The sequence below is a fragment of the Solanum verrucosum genome, unplaced genomic scaffold (assembly GCF_900185275.1).
Source record: "Solanum verrucosum unplaced genomic scaffold, falcon-dt-bn FXZP01000100.1, whole genome shotgun sequence".
Taxonomy (NCBI): domain Eukaryota; kingdom Viridiplantae; phylum Streptophyta; class Magnoliopsida; order Solanales; family Solanaceae; genus Solanum; species Solanum verrucosum.
In genome coordinates this window covers 90,739-113,912 of record NW_026020254.1, presented here as the reverse complement: position 1 = coordinate 113,912, position 23,174 = coordinate 90,739, and the positions used below count along the sequence as shown (strand labels likewise).

At 27.9% G+C, this 23,174-nt stretch overlaps 1 protein-coding gene across 1 annotated transcript in view; it reads left to right on the top strand.

Moving 5' to 3' along the window:
* LOC125833252 (protein ALP1-like) overlaps positions 1–21,860 on the top strand; it is a 48,629-nt gene extending 26,769 nt beyond the window's left edge. The window contains exon 4 of the mRNA XM_049512403.1: positions 21,851–21,860. The gene's annotated coding sequence lies outside the window, so the exon portion shown is untranslated. The remainder of the gene's footprint in view (positions 1–21,850) is intronic.
* Positions 21,861–23,174: the final 1,314 nt, after the last annotated feature.

Here is a 23,174-nt window from a genome sequence, read left to right as displayed (position 1 = left end):
TAACTCATACATTTATAAGTTATGAGAGAATCTGTGTATTATTTTATGCAAGATAGAAGGTAGAATAACTAATCTCTACATAAAATAATACATAGATTCACTCATAACTAATCATTATATTATTAATATATGTAGCTCTAATGAGCTACCAAATTACTCCTTAGTATGTAATCTCATAAGTGAAGTCTGAGTAAAAGATATATAGTAAGCAAACCTTACCCTACCCCAACTTATATATACATTATAAATCTGAAAAAAAAAAGTAATTTTCTTCTATTTAATTACTACATAATCATTTTCATTAAATTGAATCGAACACTTCATTCTATTTATTTTTTTAAATGATGACAAAAAATGTAGTCATTGACATAAATAGCAAAGAGTGTTGATGAATAGAAAGTGTACAAAAAAAGAACATCAACATCATTTATTACATAATTGTACCCAACTGTGTGATCACGCTTAATAATTTAATCGTAAGCCAATTTTATATTACTTATATTGTTTGTATATGGAGGATAATGGTGAATGCACCGAACCCCTTTTTTTTTAATCTTATTATATAATATATAAATTAGTGGAACATATTTTATGGAATAAACATTAGTTATTTGAACCTTACTAAAGTCCAAGTAACCCTCCCAGGCTTGTGGACGAAATATTTCGTCCTTTTTCTCTTGCTAGTGCGCAAGACGGAGCTAGAGAATAATGTATGGGTTTTTTCGACGGATTTAATAATTTTAAATTAAATATAATATTTATTTTAAATTTTTATTTGATATGTATGAAATATTAATTTGAAATAGTTAGTATTTTAGAATTTCATAAATTTCGCTTTTGCTAGTGTTATATAAAACTCTTGAAATTGCTTCAATGTTGGTACATTGATTTTTTAATGTTATATTTCACCTCTCCTAGTTTAAATAATCTTTTATTTATAACAGTAGTAAAAATTATTTTTGTAATGATATTTTGATACTTTAATATACGATTTAGTTAATGAAGTATGGATATCTTTGAGATTAAAATAATTTTGTAATTTTTATAATATTAAAAAATAGGGAAAATTGTATGAAATAGCAAATTATTAATTCAAATTAAATGTTATAGCCATAGTTTCTTTTATTTGTAATTCGCAGCAAACATTTCATGTTTTTTGTTATCCCATTTGTATACCGAAATATACAAATAGACTCATTCGATATACATATGTGTTGTATAAAAATTAATTGCAGAACCCATTTGTATACCGAAATATACAAATAGACACATTCGATATACATATGTGTTGTATAAAAATTAGTTGCAGGACCCATTTGTATACCAAAATATACAAATAGACCCATTCGGTATACATATGTGTTGTATATATGTAGTAATTTTGTTTATATACAATTACTATGTTTTAGTTTGTATACCGAAATATACAAATACAGATTTTTATGTATATGTATACCAAAATATACAGATTAATAGCCATAGCTAATATAAAGTTTGTTAAGGAGCGCAATTATACAAATTATAGATATAGCATACAAATATGATTTTTATGTTTGCTAAATCTAAAATTTACTCTAAAAAATATGCATATTTTGGTTTGTAACAATTAAATAAGATTTAAATATCAAATATTTAGGAGTCAAACGTGTGTATAAGAATAATGCAAAATATGGCGCATTAGTAATACTTGCATTAGTTATGCAAGCATTATTTCTTATACATTGTTTGGTTTGATGTATTAGAAATAACAAATCTTGCATAATTTCTATTAAAATATGTATGTTTACAAATATACCCTTCACACTTTATTTATTTGTACACTTCTTTTGCAACAAAGTTCTTTGCTAAAACATCAAAAAAACATTCTTTGCTAAAACATCATTAACTCCTCTTCTTTTAAAAAAAATAAAAATAATATTAAATTGTTATACTATTGCGTCAAAATATTTTTGTGGAAAGTTGACAAATATTTTTTTTTATCAAATTTATCGTCACAATAGTAAAAATTTTGATTAAATTATATTGAAACTGAATTTATTTTATTTTTTAAAAAAAAAAGATACTTAAGAGGTCATAAAGTCTATTAAGACACCAAAAAATTAAAAGACACCGAAAAGCAAATCAAAATAAAAACAAAAACTTATGACAACAAAGAAAATGAAAAGGTTTCAAGGGTAGTTTTGTAATTATTTAATTTAATGCAAGTGTTAAAATGCTATGTATTACTAATACCTAAAATTCCTTGGTATTAGTAATACACAAGTTACTACTAATACACATATCTAATGCATGCATTATATTTTTTAATACACTCTACCAAACGACCTCAGTGTATAACAATCAATCATTATAAATTATTTTTAAAAAAAAAGAGGAAAACTCATCATCTCCACTCAGATGGAGCTACAAAATCACCCAAGGCAATACATATGTAGAAAGATATGACTGTATAAATAATGTAAATGCAATGAATAAAGATATTGTTATTTAAGTGTGACTTAAAAAGAAATAAAATTTTAATTTTTAAATAGATCTTTTTTATTTTTTTTATTTTTTTAGTTTTAGTAATAAAATAAGTGATCGATCAGACAAAGAAAGTTTGGTAGCTAGTGAATTGGAATGATGGCGGAGAAGCTGACTATTTTAGACTTGGAGGCATTATTATTATTATTATTATTATTACTCTCTCTCTCAATTTATATGGTACATTTTATTTATCGAGAGTCAAACAGTTTAAGTTTGGTTGTGAATTAATGTATGAATTCTTCAAAAAAAAAATTAAATTAAATTTTATATATTTGTAAACTAAGTAAAAAGTAATATAAGTCACAATATTGACAATTAAAATATTTAAAAAGATGTACGGACAATTTAGAGTCAAATATAGACTTATTTGAATCTCGATATCCGAAATGTAGGGAATATTGTTTTTATTTTTGGTGTAAGTCATCTATAGCCCCTTGAAGTTGTCCGTATATTTTACTTAGGCACCTCAACTAAGGCTAGTACCTATTGAACACCTAAATTGTTCAAAATGTATACCTATTAAACACAAAATGCTGATATGACAGAAAAAGTGTTTTTCACTTTACTTTGGCGCGTGAAGATTTCTAAAATCGTATTTTTTTTAAAAAAAAATCAAGAAAACTTCATTTTTTCTTCTTCCATTGATTCTTATCATCGTAAATGACTTAAACGATTTTTTTTGAATATTTCAAACCAATAGTTTTTTAAATCGCAAAAAAAAAATAATCCTCCCACCCCCGCTTTCGGTCGTCTTCTTCACCTCAACTAGGTTTTCAAAGATAACTGCATTGGATCTTCAAAAATGAAAGAAGAAAGAAGATTTTTGGACATTGGAGTAAAAAATTTAGTTGATAGCTCCATTTCCGGCCATCTTTAAACAAACATCACCACTCAAAATTAAAATGTAAACCCATTTAACTTATAAAAAATAATATCAAATAATTCGAGAAAATTAATTTGAGTCCTCTTGATTTCTCTTTTGCAATCGATTTTGAAATGATTATCCATCAACAAACTCCGTTTCTTCATCACTCTTGTATGTGTCTCTCTCTATATATTTCTCTCACGTTTTAGGTATGAATTTTTTTTTAAAAAAAAACTGAATCGGTAAATAATTTGATAAGATATTAAGTTTTATTATGATTTAGAAATGAAATTTTGCAGGGATAAGGGAAGAAGATGAAGAAGAAAGGGGGTGGGGTAGTATGTGTTATTATTTTCAATATTTTTATATATAAGAAAAAAAGATTGAAATGTATTTGAAATAAATTTTATTTTTTAAAGTTTAAAAATTATTTTCTATAATTTTTTGGGACCACTTGCCATATGTCGTCTTTTCATTAAGCATTTTGCCATGCCATTGAGAGTGTGTCACATGCACTTTACATTTTTTGCTGATTACCAAAAAGTGTCTAATAGGAATAAAGTTTAAATAAATAAATGTGTTCAATAGGTACTAGCCTCAGTTGATATGTCTAAGTGAATTATGCGGATAACTTTAAGGTGTGACAAATGACTTAAGCCTTTATTTTTTTATTATTACTATTATGATTTTAGTGAGGGATACCCATAAGTAGTTCATTCCATTAGTGGGCCTTTGTTCACGTGCGTTGTGCATCCACATTGTGGGAACGATATTTATAATTTTGTGAGATAATATTTCAAATGATCACTCAATTATGGATTTTTTTTTAGAAAATCACTTAATTTTGATTTTTAATTTAAAAGTCACTCAACTATAAGTTCTTTTCTCAGAAAGTCACCCAACTTTGATTTTTAACTCAAAAGTCACTCAACTGTGAGTGTTTCACTTTCAAAGTCACTCAACTATGAGTGTTTCACTTACAAAGTCACTCAACTATGAATGTTTTACTTACAAAGTCACCCAATCTATTTAATTAATTTTTTTTCATTAAGACTTACAATCATGAAGTTTTTATTTCTTACTAAAATTTTAAGAAATAAAAAGATATTCATTTAAATCATTTAATAACCCGATCCACTAAAAATATAATATTACCTTTTATTTTATCCCTTTTCTCCAATTGTGTGTGAATATAGCGATCTCCAAGCATTGTTCATAAAATATAGAAGTTACCAAATTACTTTTTTAATAAATTCAAAATTTAGAATATTAGGATAGAATGATGCAGAATTTTTAACATCGATACATAATGAAGGAACAAAAAGAAGTGATAAAAAAATACTGACTTGAATTTGTTACTAATGTTTCTCCTACCGTTAAGTTAATTAAAATTTGTTCTTTACATTTATTTTTTGGTAAATGGTCTTTACATGTTGTTGATTTTAGAGTACTAGAGTTAAATTAATTAAATGGTTTAGATGAATACACTTTTATTTTTAAAAAATTTCATGTTAGTAAATTCAGTTTAAAATAATATATTTTTAACGGATTGGGTTATTATATGGTCTAAATGAATATATTTTTATTTTTTATAATTTTAGTTAGTTATAAAATTTCATATTTGTAAGTTTTAATGAAAAAAATCAATTAAATAGATTGACTGACTTTGTAAGCGAAACACTCATAGTTGAATGACTTTGTAAGTGAAACACTCATAGTTAAGTGACTTTTGAGTTAAAAATCAAAGTTGAGTGACTTTCTGAGAAAAAAACTCGTAGTTGAGTGACTTTTGAGTAAAAAACCAAAGTTGAGTGACTTTCTGAGAAAATAGTGCATAGTTAAGTGACCATCTGAGATATTAACTCTAATTTTGTTATAAAAATTCAATAATGTTGGTGATCATGTACAAAAGTGTTCTAACCATCACGAGACTAAGGGTGTGTTTGGTACGAAGGAAAATGTTTTTCTAGAAAATAAGTAGATTTTTTACTTATTTTCTCATGTTTGGTTGGTGAGTAGAAAATATTTTTCGGGAAACGATTTTTTAGTGTTTGATTTATGAATGAAAAATGTTTTTGAAGTTGAAAATATTTTTCAAAAACCAAACTTATATTTTTTTTTGGAGGGTGGTGGGATGATGGTAGGAGGTTGAGGGTAGGGGGTTGGGAGGGGTAAAAAGATAAAAATTTGAAATTGAAAATATCTTTAAAAAACAACTTTTAATTATTATTTTTTGGGAGGGGGTGGTAGGGGCTTGGGGTAGGGTGAGGGTGGGGTAAAAAAATAAAGAACTGAAGCTAAAGATAGTTTTTAAAGATAAACGTTAAGTTTTTTTATTTTTTTTTTGGGGGGGAGGGTGGGGGTGGTTTGAGGGTAGGGACAAAAAAATTTGTAATTTGAAGTTGGAGGAGAGTTTTGGAAAATATTTTCCTTAATTTTTAAAGAGAAATCATTTTCCTTAAATTTGAGGAAAATGAGTTGATTTGAAAAACATTTAACCCAACCAAACATGAGAAAATTGGAAAACATTTTTCGGAAAATGTTTTCCTTCATACCAAACACACTCTAAATGATTGTTTGGATGGTTTGTTCGGTCCGTTATATTGTATTGTATTGTGTTATTAATTTATATATCATGTTTAATTTTGATTGATATATATATTTTATTGGATCGTAATTCGTATCGTCTAAATTCATCGTTAGATAGCAACGAAAAAGGCTTATTTTGTGTCACGATTGATTTGGTGTCAACAAGTCGTTATCGAAATTGTTGATGTATGACATTATGTAACGACAAAAAAAATGATAAAATATATTCAAACAATGTATTTATTAAAACAATGCAATATGATACATCGGGGAAGAATACGTGACAACCATGTCCAAATGAAGGGTAAATGTTTGTGTTTTTTCCTTAATACTATTGTTCAGACCAACTTATGTGCACATCAACAAATTCACTGTGCAATCAACTTAAGTTTATAAATACTAGTGACAAGAAACCATGTTTATCACAATTAAAACAAACGAGTTAATTCACTACTACTTGAAATTCAAACATGTAATCTTCAAATTGTTCTCTTAATGTATGGAGAATCGTGTAAAGTGATTGTCACGATCCGAGTCTACACCCTAGACGTGACCGACACTTAAAAATCATTGTTGGTCCCCAAGCGAACCTTCATCCTGACTGACTACAAGCGGAAGACTAACTTAAGCATGCAAAAGCTGAAAAACTGAATAAAATTCATGAAACTGGAATACAAAACTTTAACTCAAATGAAAAACTTTGAATATAAAAATAATATTCAACTCGCCATAAAATAGGCAACTTAAGTCTTTAAAACATTTAATAAAATAAATAAATAATACATATTTCTCAACTATACTGACTATCTATGAAGACTCTAACTGTTAAAGATGGAAATTGGGACAAGACCCATGACATCCTGACTAAACTGAAAAGTAAATGAAATCCTCCGAAAACAAGGAGGCTCACCATAGCTAACTCGAACTTCCGAATGTATCAATAATGCTCCAGTTGATGATCCTGAATACATGTGTTTGCATCATGAGAAGATGCAGGCCAATTGACTCAGTACATGGAATGTACTAGCATGTAAGAGGAATTCTAAAGCATAAACATAAGCTTGAAACTAGATAAAAATGAGACATACATACTTCTTTTCAAACTAACTCAACTCAAGGATACTCAAAACTACTCAAACTTACTTAACTCAGAAGTATTCAAGGATAAGATACTCAACTCAGAGATTAGATACTCAACTCAAAGATATGATACTCGACTCTGGGTACTCAATCTGGATACTCAACTCAATATAAATCAACAATACACATGTAATATATGGAAAGCTTTAAAGAACAGTAAAAGCAACTTAGTTCGTTAAAGAAAATGCAATAAAAACAGAACTTTACTTATATAATAAAGTAATATATTTTCTGTGGGAGTTTCTTTAAACGACAACCACCACTATGAGCCTAAGTGGTGATACAACGTCTTGCCCACACTGCAAGAACTGTCATATACTTTGCCGTCATATAGAACACTTAACTTTAGTGGATCCACTAGCTTAAATTATGTAATCATCTAAAAAGCATGACTCATTAATACCCATGATGGCTACATGGTTTATGGAAACTTGAGTTAATATGAACTCGCATCCCCATTTCGGTGCTCAATACTACTCCCAAAAATATACTTAGCTCATATGTTTTAAAAACAAAACTTTTTCTTTGATTTGAGATAATTACTCAAAACTTAGCTTAAAAACTCTCTTGGAATCGATGTTCCCTTTTCTTTCTCAAAATGTGAAAACATTTTCAAACTTCTTGGGAATACTTAGTTCTCATATACTTCTTTGAAGAAATGAAACTTCAAATCTTTACTCTTTGCTTAACTTGAACTTAAGCCTTAAAACAAAGTTAAAACATTTGTAAAAGACTTTTTAAAATAAGGTTCACGCCGAATTATGGACTTGAACGACTCAATGCAAGGTTTTCAATAACCAAAGATAGAACTCAAATACTTGGAACTCAAGAACTTCAATGATACTACTAATTTTAAGAATGCTCAACTCAGAGGGTTCATGCGGAATTATGAGCATGAACTACTCAACTCAAGGACTCAAAGATATTTTTCATCTCAAGACTGCTCGACTGATAGGGTTCATGCAGAATTATGGACATGAATAACCCAACTCAAGGACTTCATGGGTCACATGTAATAGTCCCGTGATTGGGAATATAATCTCAAATAGGTTAGAAACTCAATACTTAAGACTTAGGACATGAAGATATTACTCCTCTTATAGATACTCAACTTCTAGAGTTCATGCGGAATTTATGGGAATGAACGACTTGACTCATAGGTCTACAAAACATTATGGAACTCATGTATACAACTCTTCTCATTCTCATACTTACTTTCTCAAAATTTAACTCAAATCAATTATAGACCTCCAAGGATTCACAATTGAACTCAAAACTTTCTTGAACTCTACTTTTATCTCTCTCTTGAATGTGAATTATGAATTCAAGAGTTATGGTTCATGCTATGAAAGATCTCATGATGACAAAATAGACTCATGAATACATTCTCCTCACTCTCATGCTCACTTACTCGAGTTTGAAACAAGTTACTAGAAGTTGTAGAAGACTCCACAAAATGACTCAAAGAGACTTTCTTAGAATGTTCGAAAGAATTCTCAAAATTTAAATTTTAACTCTACCTTGAATTTGAATTATGAATTAAAGGTTATGATCATGTTATGAATGATTTCTAGGTGCTTAGAAGTAGTTTAGAGTATTTAGAATCAAAGGGGAGTAAATGTACCCTTTGAAAGAACTCAAACGGACGAAACGATGAAAAACGGATGGGGGCAGGCGACCCTTGTGCACTGAGTGGCGTGGGGGGCCAGCCCCTAAACTTCAGATGAGTGTTTGGGGCGCTCTGGCTGGCGTGGGGCGCCAGACCCCAACCCAGAAAATGCCGACAACTTTCTTTGCTCGTTTTCTCACCCTATTTCGCCTAGATTCGAACAGTTTCTTTCCCAATCACTTGGATTCGATTACTTAACATAATTACACTCTAATATACTCAAAACAACACTCAAATAACTAAATTTCATCTCAAGAAAATCATAAAAATCCCAACACAACAAGATTTAGAATGAATTTCAAAAATACCTATCAAGAACTCTAATTTTTCAACCTCAAGAATGAAATTTCGCTAAAAATAATATGATTAGCGCGTGGCTGAACTAACCCAACATGGAAGCTTACATACCTCTTAGGGATTAAACCCATGGCGAAAATCCGCAACAAGGCGCAAGAATCTCGACGAACGCTTGATCCTCTCCCCTTTTCTCCTATTTTCTCTTCTTGAACTCTCAACTAAAACCCTAGGCTTATTTTAGGATTATAAAATTGAACCTAATAGGATTAGACCCTTAAAATCTTACTAAAAACAAATTAAATCTGATTTGGTAAGGAAAAGACCAAAATACCCCTTACTATTTTTGGCTAACTTTCCTTAACTGGACAACTAACTTCAAAAGGCCATATCTCACTCATTCGACCTCGAAACTTAGCAAACTCGGCGGTGTTGGAAAGATAATTCAAAGTTCTTTCCTACGGTATCTTGTAGCACATCTAACTCATCCTGTGCTAGGGATTATGATCATTTCAAGTTGACCCAAAACTCATAACTTAAGCATAACTTGCAAAATTTCAGATTTTGCTATTTCCAATTTAGTTCTTTTTGAAACTCAAGGTGCTACATCTAGTGACCTGACCTTAATACTTAAGAAATTTTAAATTCCTTAGTAAAATCCTACTCACAACGAAGGATGGTTCAAGTCTTAGCTCAAAAATTTTCTGGAGTGTTACAGTGATGATGATTAGGTGAAATCTGAAGACGGTAGTAATGACTAGCCCTCTTTACCTCAAGCAATCTATTATCAATTGGTACTATGATTAATCCTCCTTACCTCATTGAGTGTCTTTATGTTGCCACACGTAAAATTAAAATTTTTAAATGATTAATGAGTACCTATAATAATTAAGTAAGTAACTGTCTAACAATAAGAGAGACATATGTGAATATGAATGTACTCGTTAATTATACATAATTACAATTCTGAATTTGATTATGAACAGACCTTTTACCTAAAGGATGTAATACGCTGTGGATAAAACAATCCGTGCTCTGTGCTTTGGGTCGTTTACCGTTTTAAAGTAGTTATTACATGTGAAGTGAATCTTTTTCCTTCCTAATGTCTCCCTATTATTGGATTGTGGGTCATGATAATGATATTTTGGTAACAAAAAAGAGGAATGTGTTACCTTCATTTGCAATATAATTGACATTTGATCAATATAGCTAATTTTATAACCTAAATATATTGTGAATAGATTCATGTTCTATAAATCATTTTTGAATGATTAAAGAATACTCAAAATTATGAAAATTGACATCATGAGAAGTCAAATCTATGTCTCTCGAGTTAAACAAATGTGTACTAATACATACTCTAAAAAGAAGTTTTCTAATTCAAAAAATTATATAATTTGAGCTTTCATAAATATGTTTTTCGAAAAAAAAGAAACTTTTAAATCTAGTATTTTTATCAAAATTGATTAATTATTTAAGGGAAACAAAAGATATTCTATTTACTCTTTTTTTTACCCCTCCTCCCACCCTCCTGGAGCTCCCACATTTTCTTTCTTAGTGGCTCGAACTTACAACCTTAAGGTTGAAAGTGAGGGGTGTTTACTAATCCGAGTAACTCCTTCTTGTCAAGAATAATTACCTTTTTTGTTTATTCATATTATAATTATTATCTATGTTCTATTCATTTATAATTATTATCTATGTTCTATTCGTATATAATTATTATCTATGTTCTAAGACACTCCACAAGAAATGAATATTGATTTTATTTAAAAAAAAATATTGAGAGTTTTATACTGATAGTGATGATTAGTGGTGATTGGAATTTGTATGTTAGTACAAGACACAAGTGCATATGCTAGCACGGGCCCAATATTTATTATTATTTTTATCTTAATTTATGTGATATAGATAGAATTAAGAAAGCCAATTAAATTCTAATATTATTTTTAGATATTTCAAGTTGTTAATTATTTGATTTATAATACTGTAATTTTTAAATAATATATGTTACTCTACTTGTTTCAATTTTTATGTGATACTGATAAATTTTCTAGAATCAATTTAATTGTTTTTATGTCTTTTAATTTTTAATTTTTTTAATTATGATCTATATTACTTTTACGTTATTTTAAAAAATATATGTTACTCATCTATTCATATTTATGTGACACTGATTTGAGGGTCAATCGAACTTTTTATATGTCTTTTAAATATTTTAAGTTGTTAATCATTGTGACTTGTAGTATTTCTTACGTAATTTTCAAATAATATATATTACTCAATTTGTCCCAATGTACGTAGCACATATAGAATTTCAAGAGTCAATCAGATGTTGTTAATTATTGATATTTACAATATTTTTTACGTAATTTCCATATTGAATAATACATATTACTTCTTTTATCTCATTTTGTGTGACACCGATAGATTAATTAGAATCAATTGAATATTTTATATGTTTTTTTTTAATATTTTAAATTGTCAATTATCATAATGTATAATATTTTTTTACGTAATTTTTAAATATATAAAAATTAAAAAATAAGACAAACTAATTAAAACTGAAAAATCATAAGAAATTTACAAAAATGCCCTAGAGGTGCCCAAGCAGGCATGTGGACCTGTTGTTTGCTCGAGCACCTAAACTCCCTCTTATAAATATAAAAAAATAAGACAAATAAATTAAAACGAAAAAATCATATTTATTTATTGTTTACAAAAATGCCCTAAAGGTGTTAAGCATACATGTTAATCTGTTGCCTGCTTGAGCACCTAAAGTCCCTCTCATAAATAAGTAGAAAGAAAACCTATAGCAATAATTGTGCAGTGTTGATTGGGAAGGATATTTTTTTTATCAAAATTAAATCATACAATCAAAGGATATGATTTTCTTTCTTGTCGTGCTAATTTATATCTATATAAAATATAATTAAAACTAGTAAATCGTTGTGTGACGTATAATTCCCCAAAAAGAAACTAGAGAAAGATGATTTCATATATAAAACAAGTAACAATACAACTCTATTTCTTTAAATTTGGTAAGGTGGGGACTAGGGAATACTACTATGTAGGTCTTGCTATTATGTATATGTGATAATAATAGTGTAATAATGTCATTTATTATAACAGTAAACCATCTATAATTATTCATCTATAGCAATCATACTCAAATATTGTGTAATAATATTTTATAAGGAAAATATAATTATATGACATTTATAATAATCATCATTTATGCTATCTATATAATAAATTTCAATTGCGAATATATAAGACAAAACAAAAAATATTTAAGTGGTGTCATGTGTCCGTCGTTTATGATCATAACTTTATGAGAAAATAATTATTGATATTTAAATATTTTACGTTTATACGTTTTTAATTTTATATATTTTTATAATTTAAATTAAATATCAATTATCAATATACATCTATAATAATGACTGTATATCCAAAATATGAGCCAATATATTGTAAATCAAATGGTCAAACCATAAGATATTTGGGAAGATTCTCCGTATATTCCATGCACTACTTCACATGATTCAATTCACTTTTACAAATATTTAATTCACTAAATATCCAACTCAACTTTTTTTTTCACCCGTGGATCGGAATTCCTATTAAAGTCCTAACTAAATTCAGAAGTCTGTATTGGTTCAACTAATCCAAATCACGTATAAGGCCCATTTAGTAATGACACTCCAACAAGATTTTCTCCATACTAGAACTTAAACTCGAGATCTCTAATTAATGACGAAGTAGTTATATTACTACACCATAACTCATGTTGGTACCTCAAAACTTTCGGGATGGTAGCTATAGTCCATTTGATTAAACAAGTAAAATAAAAAATTTAATCCCACTTGATAATGATATTTATAGAAATATACATTTGCATATAAGAGAAAAATAGAAAAGAATTCTATCCAAGTTACCGATAAAAGTTTTGATAAGGTAATAAGTACTCTATTTTTAATAAAAAATTACGATTGAGTCTCTCTGTGTATAAAGTTATCTTGATAAGGAAACATATTACTACCCAATATTGGACTTTACGAGAAAAACTATTAATATTTGTCTTGGTAACTAAGAGACTTTGAATATACAAAATAAACAACAATTATAAAAAAATTTACGCAAATTTGAAAAAAATAATAATTTAAATCAATTAGTTATAGATTTATTTATTAGTAATGTACTAATTTTTTAAATTTTAATTAATGAAATATGATATCAAATTTGATAAGTATTTCATTTTCATTTATAAGATAAAAAATGCAAGAAAATAAATACCTCACTATAACAATCATAAAACTTTCGTTACAAACATTGTCACATGAAGAAATTTAACTATATAATTATATATTTTATGTTTTAAAAAATTAAATAAATCAATATCCCTGCAAGTTGCAGTGTCTTTATCATTCCACTGGCTAGATTCAGAAATTAATGAAAGCACTTGAATGGGGCTGTGCAAATTAAGCCAGTGGTTAATAATAGTTCAGACACCGCACCAATATGAATTGTGGTGTAGCGATGAGATTGTTTCATTCTTAAATAGAGGTTTTGAGTTTAAGCCGTATATATATAAAAAAAATTTGTTGAAAATATCATCCCCAAATGAGTCTTACAATACGCAATTCAAATTTAATTGAAACTCTAATATGAACTTCAAACACGATGTGAGACACCACAAAATAATCCAGACACATTATTATTATTAAAAAATTCATGTCACTGAATATGATAAGAGTGTGAAAGGCTTGCTCACTAACTTTAATAATCATTGCGCCTGACAACGTTAAAACATCGAAGAAATTGTATTGGGTTTGGGTTTCAGTAGTGGGAAATCCTATTTCCCAAAAAATAAATAAATATGACGGAGCTTGTTTTGATATCGTTATTTAATTTATATTTATTTTTAAAGTGTTTTTGTAATATTAGCTTTAGATATATCATATTTGAAGTTAAAGTTTGATAAAATTAAACTTCAAATATTGTAAACAGATTTTACGTAATTATGTATGAAGTTTATATATAACTGCTTGAATTCTAATTATTTTTGTCTGATTTTATCCTTTTTACGTGAATTTCAGCCATATGTGTATAAATTTTACATAAAAATAGTTAAAATTAAAAGAATGATTGAACTAAAATCAAGATAAAATGATTGAATATAATTGAAGTTTAAGCGTGTATATATATGGACGAACTACACCAAAACGGACAGTTCGTCCATTTATGGACGAACTATAACTATCATCTTTTAATGTTAGTCTCTGTTAATTCTAAATTCATCCAAACCAATATTATACAAATCTTAAAGGTAGTTCGCCCACAAATAAGTGAGCTATAATTCTTTTTGTTAACTCCGCTCACATGAATCTATATCCCTTTCTTCCTCACGTGAATTTTATATCTTTTTCTTCAACAATAAATATGGTTATTCACTCTTCGTGTCTCAACAACCTGGAAAGTTTGTATATTCAGTTGAACCAGATGTTTGTAAAGGCAAAGAGTATTGTAAAATGAAAACATCGAGGAATTCAAAAAAAATAGATCGTAAGTTTTGGAGCTATGCGCATTCAAAGGTAAAAAAATTTAGTTATCCACTTCAAAATATTTGAATGTTCACTTGATTTCTTGGTTGTTATTTCAGAAACATGATGAATGGGACTATTTTGGTGGACAAAAAAACATGCTCATAAATGAAACTAAAACCATTATTTCACGAGTTAGGAAACCCTCTTTCGACAGTGATACAACGACTTCACGCATCAATATATATTAAATTTGTAGAAGATAGAGAATTTTCGACATTGCTAAATGAGTCAGAAGAAAAACAAAATGATCATGTTTGAGAACTTCTGGAGTCAACCGTACTAGGCGTAGTAGAAATGAAATAGCTAGACATGTACGTTCCAGGTCGCATGGCACAACGATGTAGTTTATGTCGAAAGTTGGTCATAAGAGGAACGTTGTCCCCGTCAACCTTAGTAGTTTTTTACTATTGTTGTAAGCAAATAAATAGTGAAATTTATTTTATGAGAAAACTTCTCAAGTTTTTTTAGTCTTTTATTATTGAAAAAAGTCATTATTTTATGTATCAAAAAGATTTTACAATACATTTAAAATTGAGAAAGAAATATATATTCAGACGAGGAGTTAACAAAAAGAATTGTAGTTCGCCCAGTTGTATGCGAACTACCTTTAAGATTTGTGTAATAATAGTTTGGATGAAATTGGAATTAATGGGGACTACGACGTTAAAAGATGATAGGTATAGTTCGTCCATAAATGAGTGAATTGTCTGTTTTGGTGTGTGTTTTTATTGAGGGTCCCTTTTGATGTTTAAGGTTCAAAAAGTTTCCATTTTGGTGCTAGACTCGTCAAAAGGAGTATTTACTTTTTTTACACAATAGTGAGTGGAATACTATTATTGTTTTTTCAGTACGAGGGGAGTATTATTGGAAACGAAAATTATTGATTGAAAAAAAGAGAAGTTTGAAAACATGTTTGATCTTTACGTAAATTATTAGTTTTATACTCAAATTATTAATAGTCTTAAAAATACAGTTTTACTTGACTAACTAAATTTAGATACACCTCGATTTGCCACATCACATAACAAGTGGTCTAAAATACTCAAACTCTTGCAAGAGCCTGAAGCCCTTAATTAAAAGTCGAGAGAAGTGTGAAAAAACTCTTAAACTTGGCGAGAATTTAGGGGTGTATTTGTCACACCCCGAGCCTACATCCTGGGCGGGACTGACACTAGAGAACCATTGCTGGCCCCAAGCGAACCCTTGACCTGACTTAACTTATAGCAGAAGACTTAAATACGAGAAAATAGTCTCAAAGGACAACTCATGCAATAACTTAAAGAAATATTAGATTAGCAAAAATGACAACTCAAGTCTCATAGCAAAACATCTGAAATGCAAGCCTAAAGAACTCATATCTAACTGTCTATGATGAAGCCTCTAAATACTGAGAGAGATGTCGGGACAAGACCCCCGATCATCCTAACAACCGACTAACAAAGCAATAGAAGGGAATCCTCCGAAGCAAGGAGGCTCACCAACTGACTCTGAGTGCTCAACTGGATCAACGAGGCGTTGGATGTTGATCCTGGTTATCTGTATCTCCATCATTAAAAGATGCAGGCCAAATGACATCAGTACATTGAATGTACGAGCGTGCGAGGGGAAAAACTAAACATGACATAAGCTTGAAAGGAATCTCAAAAGAACACTTACCTTAGCTTTACTCAACTCATGAATGCTCAACTCAAATGCAAAGTAAAAACAACAATAAAAGTGCAGTTTATACAAAGCATTTAAAACAATAGATGACAACTCAATGTATTTAAGAAATACAATAGCAACTTAGTATACATATAAAGTAATATAATATTGTAGGAGTTTCTCTAACCAATAACCATCACTATGAGCTAAAGTAATGATACAACGTCTCGCCCATGCTGTCAAAGTTGTCCTATACCTTACCGTGATATAGAACGCCTCAACTAAGTGGAGTTTCTTACTGATTTCATTTGCATCTTTTAATTTATGACTTGGTCACGAGAATTATCTAATTTTTGAAAGACTGATTTTTAAATCTCAAATCAAATATATTTTTGGGTAATATAATAATTGACTTGTTTTTAAATTTTAAAACTTGCCTCAAATTTTTTATATTTTGTTTTTAAAAAACTTCATTTATTACTTTAGATTTGTTTTACACCTGTACTGGAATTGTATAAATTTTCTCCAAATTTGTAAATTAAACCCTAACTAACAATATTTGTTTGTAACTTATAATAACGAGTGTATATACTACGCGATCCAAATTTAGTTGGGACTTCAATATGGACTTCGAACACTGAATGAAAATCATTATTTTTAAGATTATCAATAATTCATAAATGAAATTAATAATTTCCCTTCCATGTTTAAGAATGAAAACGGGACATTCTTTTGCATCTTAATTACTTCTTTATTCAACTATAATGATTTTTTCGGTGTCACTTTTTATTTAATTAAAGCATAAAAGTTGTGTTTATTTATTTCCACGATTCATTAGCTTCTGATGCTTCTTTTTTCCAATATACATCAAAATCACTTACTAGTCTTTTTTATCCCGAAATTAGTTACATATAAATTATAATGTCTAAAAGCTTTATTCTTTAAATTAAAAAAGAACTACTTACTAATAGTATGAGAAAATTTTAGAAATAGCAAACCTAATAGACATAATAAGACTCTATAACTATAGTTTCAATAATTGCACTTCATAGTATAATTTTATTTGCTATGGAGACTGCGGTTTGTATATTTTCGTCCATTTGTATATTTCGCTAGCAAATTTGCAAATAAGGTAAGTATATACAAATTTTGTATTTATACATTTAAGAATTTTTTAGAACTACGTTTGTATATTTCGTTTGTCAAAATACAAACATGGTAATTTATTATGAATTATTCATAAATCGTATACAAATAACTAGGGTAAGCATATACGAAATTCTAGATTAAAACAATCAGGAACCAAATTATACAAATTCAAGATCTATACAATCAAGAACCGAATTATATAAATTCTCGATTTATACAAATCAGGAACCGAATTATACAAATTCTGGATCTATACAATAAGAAACCGAATTATACAATTCTGAATTTGTACAAATCAAGTAAATTATACAAATAAAACGAATAACAAGAATTGAAGAAATTATAGCCGCAAATTACAACTTTCTTAAACTATAGCTATAGTACCTAATATAGGCTAAAGGTTTGCTATTTTGCATAAATTTTCCCCTAATATTATTAATATACTATGTGAGTTTGTGGTGCTGGTTTATAGAGCGGTTAATATGGATCGATTCAATCCAAATAATGTTGGATTTTGACAAATTAGGTGAGTTAACTCATCATTTTGATGAGCCTTAAAACAACAAGTCTATTAATCACTACGCAGTACGCAGGGTTGCAGATTGTGTCGAACCGGTCCATTTTTTAAATATATATATATATATATATATAGTAATATTTATAATTTTAATTTTAATTTTAAAATGCTAATGTAAATATTTATAGGATAATACTATTTGCTTACTAATTTTCAAATCCACAAACAAAATAATCCTAACAATATTTTACCCTAGCTAATTAATTTATATCTTAAAATATACTCTCTTTTTTAATTAAATATTTATTCTATTAGAATATTTGGTAATCTTCAAAAACAATTATTACTAAGAATAAATTGTGATATTAATTTTATCTTCAACTTTTAAAATAATAGATAATTAGAAATAATTATTTTTAAAAATCACAACTAATAAGTAGTATAGCATCATGTAATTTACAGCGTACCACCCGTGCAACTATTTGTACATGTTTTGGCTCATCTATTGGACTCCGAATCTGTAGTCTAAAAGCTAGATGCAAATTTTAATAGTACAAGATACTATTCTCAATTCTTTAACGTCGTTCTCAGAATTTTCATTAAGAAATTTTAAATATAAAAAAATAAATATATGAATTAATCGAAAAGGGTTCAATATCTATTACTATGTGTATATACATAATATTTTTTAAAATTATATATAAATAATGTAAAAAAATTCTGCTGAGAAAGATTCAGATGAACCACTGACCCCGAGCTAACTTTGGCATTTAATTTAAGAGTGAGAATTCTTGTTTTATTTCTGTGGAAAGGTTGAAACTACACCTGAATCCATTAGCTGTAATGGAGAAAGAAAAAAAGATTTCCACTTTCCAGTTGGATCAAATTATGCATAAAAATTCTCTCCTCAAAAAGTTGTGAGCCCCTATATATATACTTCCACATTGCAATTTGCAAACTGTAACAGGAAATATTCATATTTTAAAGTATTTTTTATTTAATTTGTTTGTCTTATTTTCTTTAATAATTTTTTTTTAATTTTAAATTTTCATAACATGTTTAAGATCAACAAATTAAGAATTATTTTAGTATATGCTACATATTTTTAATTTAAAATTACAAGATTGATTTTTTTTAATTTTTTTTTTTTTTATGTCAAATTAAAATCAGACAAATAATTGAAACGTATGACGTAAAACTTTTGTCCCATTCCGAGTGTCAGTCAGCAAGACAAGTTAGCGAATATTGTTGTAAAAGATATTTGTACTTGCAATCATGCAAAGGTCGGAAACTTACATCTTAAACTTCTCATGTCATCTAAATTGGATGGATTCTCCAAAGTGCCCCATACCCCCACCCTAGTCCCGTTCAGAGTGACGAAGTCAGAATTTTTGTTTTCCTTTTTATGATTAAAGATATGCAAAATTAAATCTACACTCAATATAATTAATATTTAATTTATATATATCATATAATTTTTTGACGAGAGGTGTGTACTGGTAGTTGACTCTACCCATGCCCCACCTACAAAGAACTTCCCTTTTTTTTCCTATTCGGTGTTCGATATCCATGTTGAGCCCGACTATATTTGGATTCATGCCGAAAAGTCCAAATTAGAGGTAAAACACTTCCTAACAAAGGTCACTATAAATTCACGGAGACTCGAACTCGAAACAGCTAATTATGAATGAAGAAGTATTTACTATACCACCACAATTATATTCTTATTGGTACTTTCCAAAAAGTTAAAAAAAACAGTAATTAAAAGAAAGAAAGGATATAAGAACCGTTTCCATTAGGCTCGGGTGAATGGCTCGTAAGCTATAATCTTTTAAGTCCATTTAGCAGGGGATAAGCTATAATTCCCCTTACAACTCGTTAAAATTCAATAACTTTAGCTTAGAGATTTTTTCTCGTGTTTAAACATGTAAGTAGTATTTAGAAATCAATATTTTATTTTATTTTTAGAATTCAAAACTTATTACCCAAAATTCCTAACTTTGTATGTTCTAATTTTGATATCTACCTTCGTACGTTAATCATGTTCAATTCTTGATTGTTTCATTGGATTGCTTTAATTAATCCAACTTAACTCTTGCTAGTCAAATCGACCTTAATAAAAATGTCAAAATAAATAAGAAAGAAATTAAGGGCTACTATATATATTAAAAAATGAAGCATATATAGAAGAACAATTGACTTAGTAGAAAAAAATAGTCATAAATGAGAATAATGAAAACGCACTAGCTAGGTAGCTAGGATGATTATTCCATATTAAGTGCCATTTTAGTGAAAGGTCAAATACTTTTTTAAAGTCCGAAAAGAAATGTGAGGAATAATATGTATTCACAAATTGGGTTGTAAAGTATGTGTGAAAAGTTTAAAAGAATTTCAACCAAAATTAGCTCCAATAAACTAAAGGGAAATAGAGTGGGATCAGTATATGCCAAACTTTTTAACTCATGAGAGACGTAGTAACAACAATTGCGAATACTACTCAATATACACTTTTTCGACCTTCAGTACTCGTATTAAGATTTGATTAAATTTAGATTAATGACTGGAAAATTTTGTACCAATTGAAATTTCAATCCTACTACATCAATTGAGATAGAAGAAATACTTACAACAAGGTGATCTGGAAGATTCAATTTTATTGGATGATGGGAGTATTTTTCTATTATATAGAAATATGATGAGGAATGACAATTTCGTCAATTTAGTAAAAATCTCAATTTAAAACAGTTGTACATAATGCAGTGGTAGTTCTTGAATTTCCCAAAAATCAGACAACTTACTAGAAGAATCTATCACCTGTAAAAAGTGGGACCCATCTCTTATAAAAAGTAGAGTACATTCAAGACCATTCTTTTTATTTTTTATTTTTTGATCTTTCCAAAAATTAGAATAAAGTCTAATCTAATTGATGTATTTTGATAAAAAAAAAAATAGTATTAAATTAAAATTAAATAATAAATAAAAATAATTTTGAATAAATTTTTTTAAAGATTGTAAAAAAAACCAGTATGATAAATAAAATGTACAAATGAAGTAATAAAGTAAACTAAGAATGCTCACTAAATTTTGAAATAATAATTCTTCAAGTATAATTTTAAAATCCTCCTAATTAAAATTGAAAAAAAAATATTCTTTGAATCTCATTTACAATAGAATGTTTTTATCTTTAAGATTAATCAAATCAAAATTTAATTATTATAGTATATGACCTATTTTATTTTTCAAGTTATCAATTAACGCTTAATATTATTATTCTTTTGTCTCTAATAAGAATCGAAAAATACAAATTAATACATTAATCATGTTTTGATCATATAACTTATTGGTGATTTTAATTGAAGTTAATTAAAATCTAGGAAAAAGTTGACAATAAAAAATGCATAATTACAATACAGAAAATTGCATAATTTGAAACTATATGCAATCTTTTCATTTAATTAATACAAATAATAAAACAATACATATTATATTATAACTATATATTCATTTTACCAATAAAAATAAATAAATGTTAAAATTTCTATTATCCATTAAGAAAAACTATCCATAGACTTTACCAAAAAAAAAAAAAAAAACTATCCATAGAACTTCCTACAATATAATATTAGGAAAGTTTTACCAACGACTCTTTTCACTTAAAAAAAATATTGAGAAACAAGAATTAAACCACCCCAAATAAGGGTATTCATAAGAATGATCCACATTAAAATTGATTTAAATTTTAAAAAAAGTATACAAATAGACCTTAAAACTAAATTAATTATCTAAAAATGACCAACTCAAACTAATTCCCAAAATGGTCAATCGGATGTGCCCCTTTTGTTTTGAAGTTAACTTTTGTTAATACTTTTAAATCCTCTTAATTTGAGGTAAAATATTCATTCATCAGGTATATAAATTACTTTAGAAATAATTATTTTTCTACTACACTAAATTGATCTCCTAATTTTAATGAACATAAAGACAAAACTTTCTTTTCATCCTTTATCACTTTGTAAAGAATGAGATAATTCATTCTGAGTTTCATCAAGTAGGTCATTATTTTTGTTTGTTAAACACCTATAAAACAATTTTTAAGTATATTCAAAATTAATCTATAGATAGATCATTAGACTTTATTGCTTCATATAGTTTATGAAAAATGTTAATATATTGATACTCATAATTTTAATCTTTTCTCTTGAATAATTTTTATGTAAAATAGAAAAAATATCATTAATTTAATTATTTTATTCAAATATATATGTTTGACATGATGTTAAAAAGTTACGGAATCATGTGATATTTTATTGTTCTTTCCTATCATGTTTATTTGAAAATATCATAATAATTTTTTCCCCGAAAACTAATTAAATTTCTATTATATATATATAATATTGGGCCCGTAACAGACCTTTCATTATCTAGTATATTTAAAAACCTTAAATTATTACCACATTTGGAAAAAGAGGAAATGTAAAGAGAAAGCTAGATAATAACACTTTTAAGCATGCATGTTGGGTTCATTTTGTCCTCCTTATTATTTTGCCTTTAATTTGATTCATCCCAAAAAAAGTAGTATCAACTAGTTAGGCCTTCATATCACGCCACTTGGCGCACTACAACATCTTTGTTAGACACACAGATTGATTTAGGATACGTTCGATGAATTCAACTGAACTTATTAATTATGTTTAGATTAGTAGCTTAAAATATGTACATATATACGTGAATATATAATATAAAAAGTAGAATTTTACCAAGATCATATTGTTATTTTAATTATTAATTCTGGATTCACTGATACCTTAACAATTATTAAGAGAAAGAAGATTGTAATAATAATTATTATGTTTCAGATTCAAATAAGTTAATTCGATTTATGAATTTTTATTATAAATCAAGTTAATTATGAGAATTCATCCTTAAATTGATAGATTTTACATGCCAACCTACCATAACCTTTTTTTATTTGAATTTGAAACTAACAATGTGAGCAAGCTCATCCTAGTATAGTCACGGAGTAAAAGAAATAAAATAGTACTATAGATCAACCAAAGTCAACTTTGTTGTGCCATACTCTATAGGTTTTCTTGCTTGTAGTCGTTTGGTAGAGTGTATAAAATAGTGTTAAATAGAGTGCAGTAATTAGTAATGTAACAATGCATGTATTAG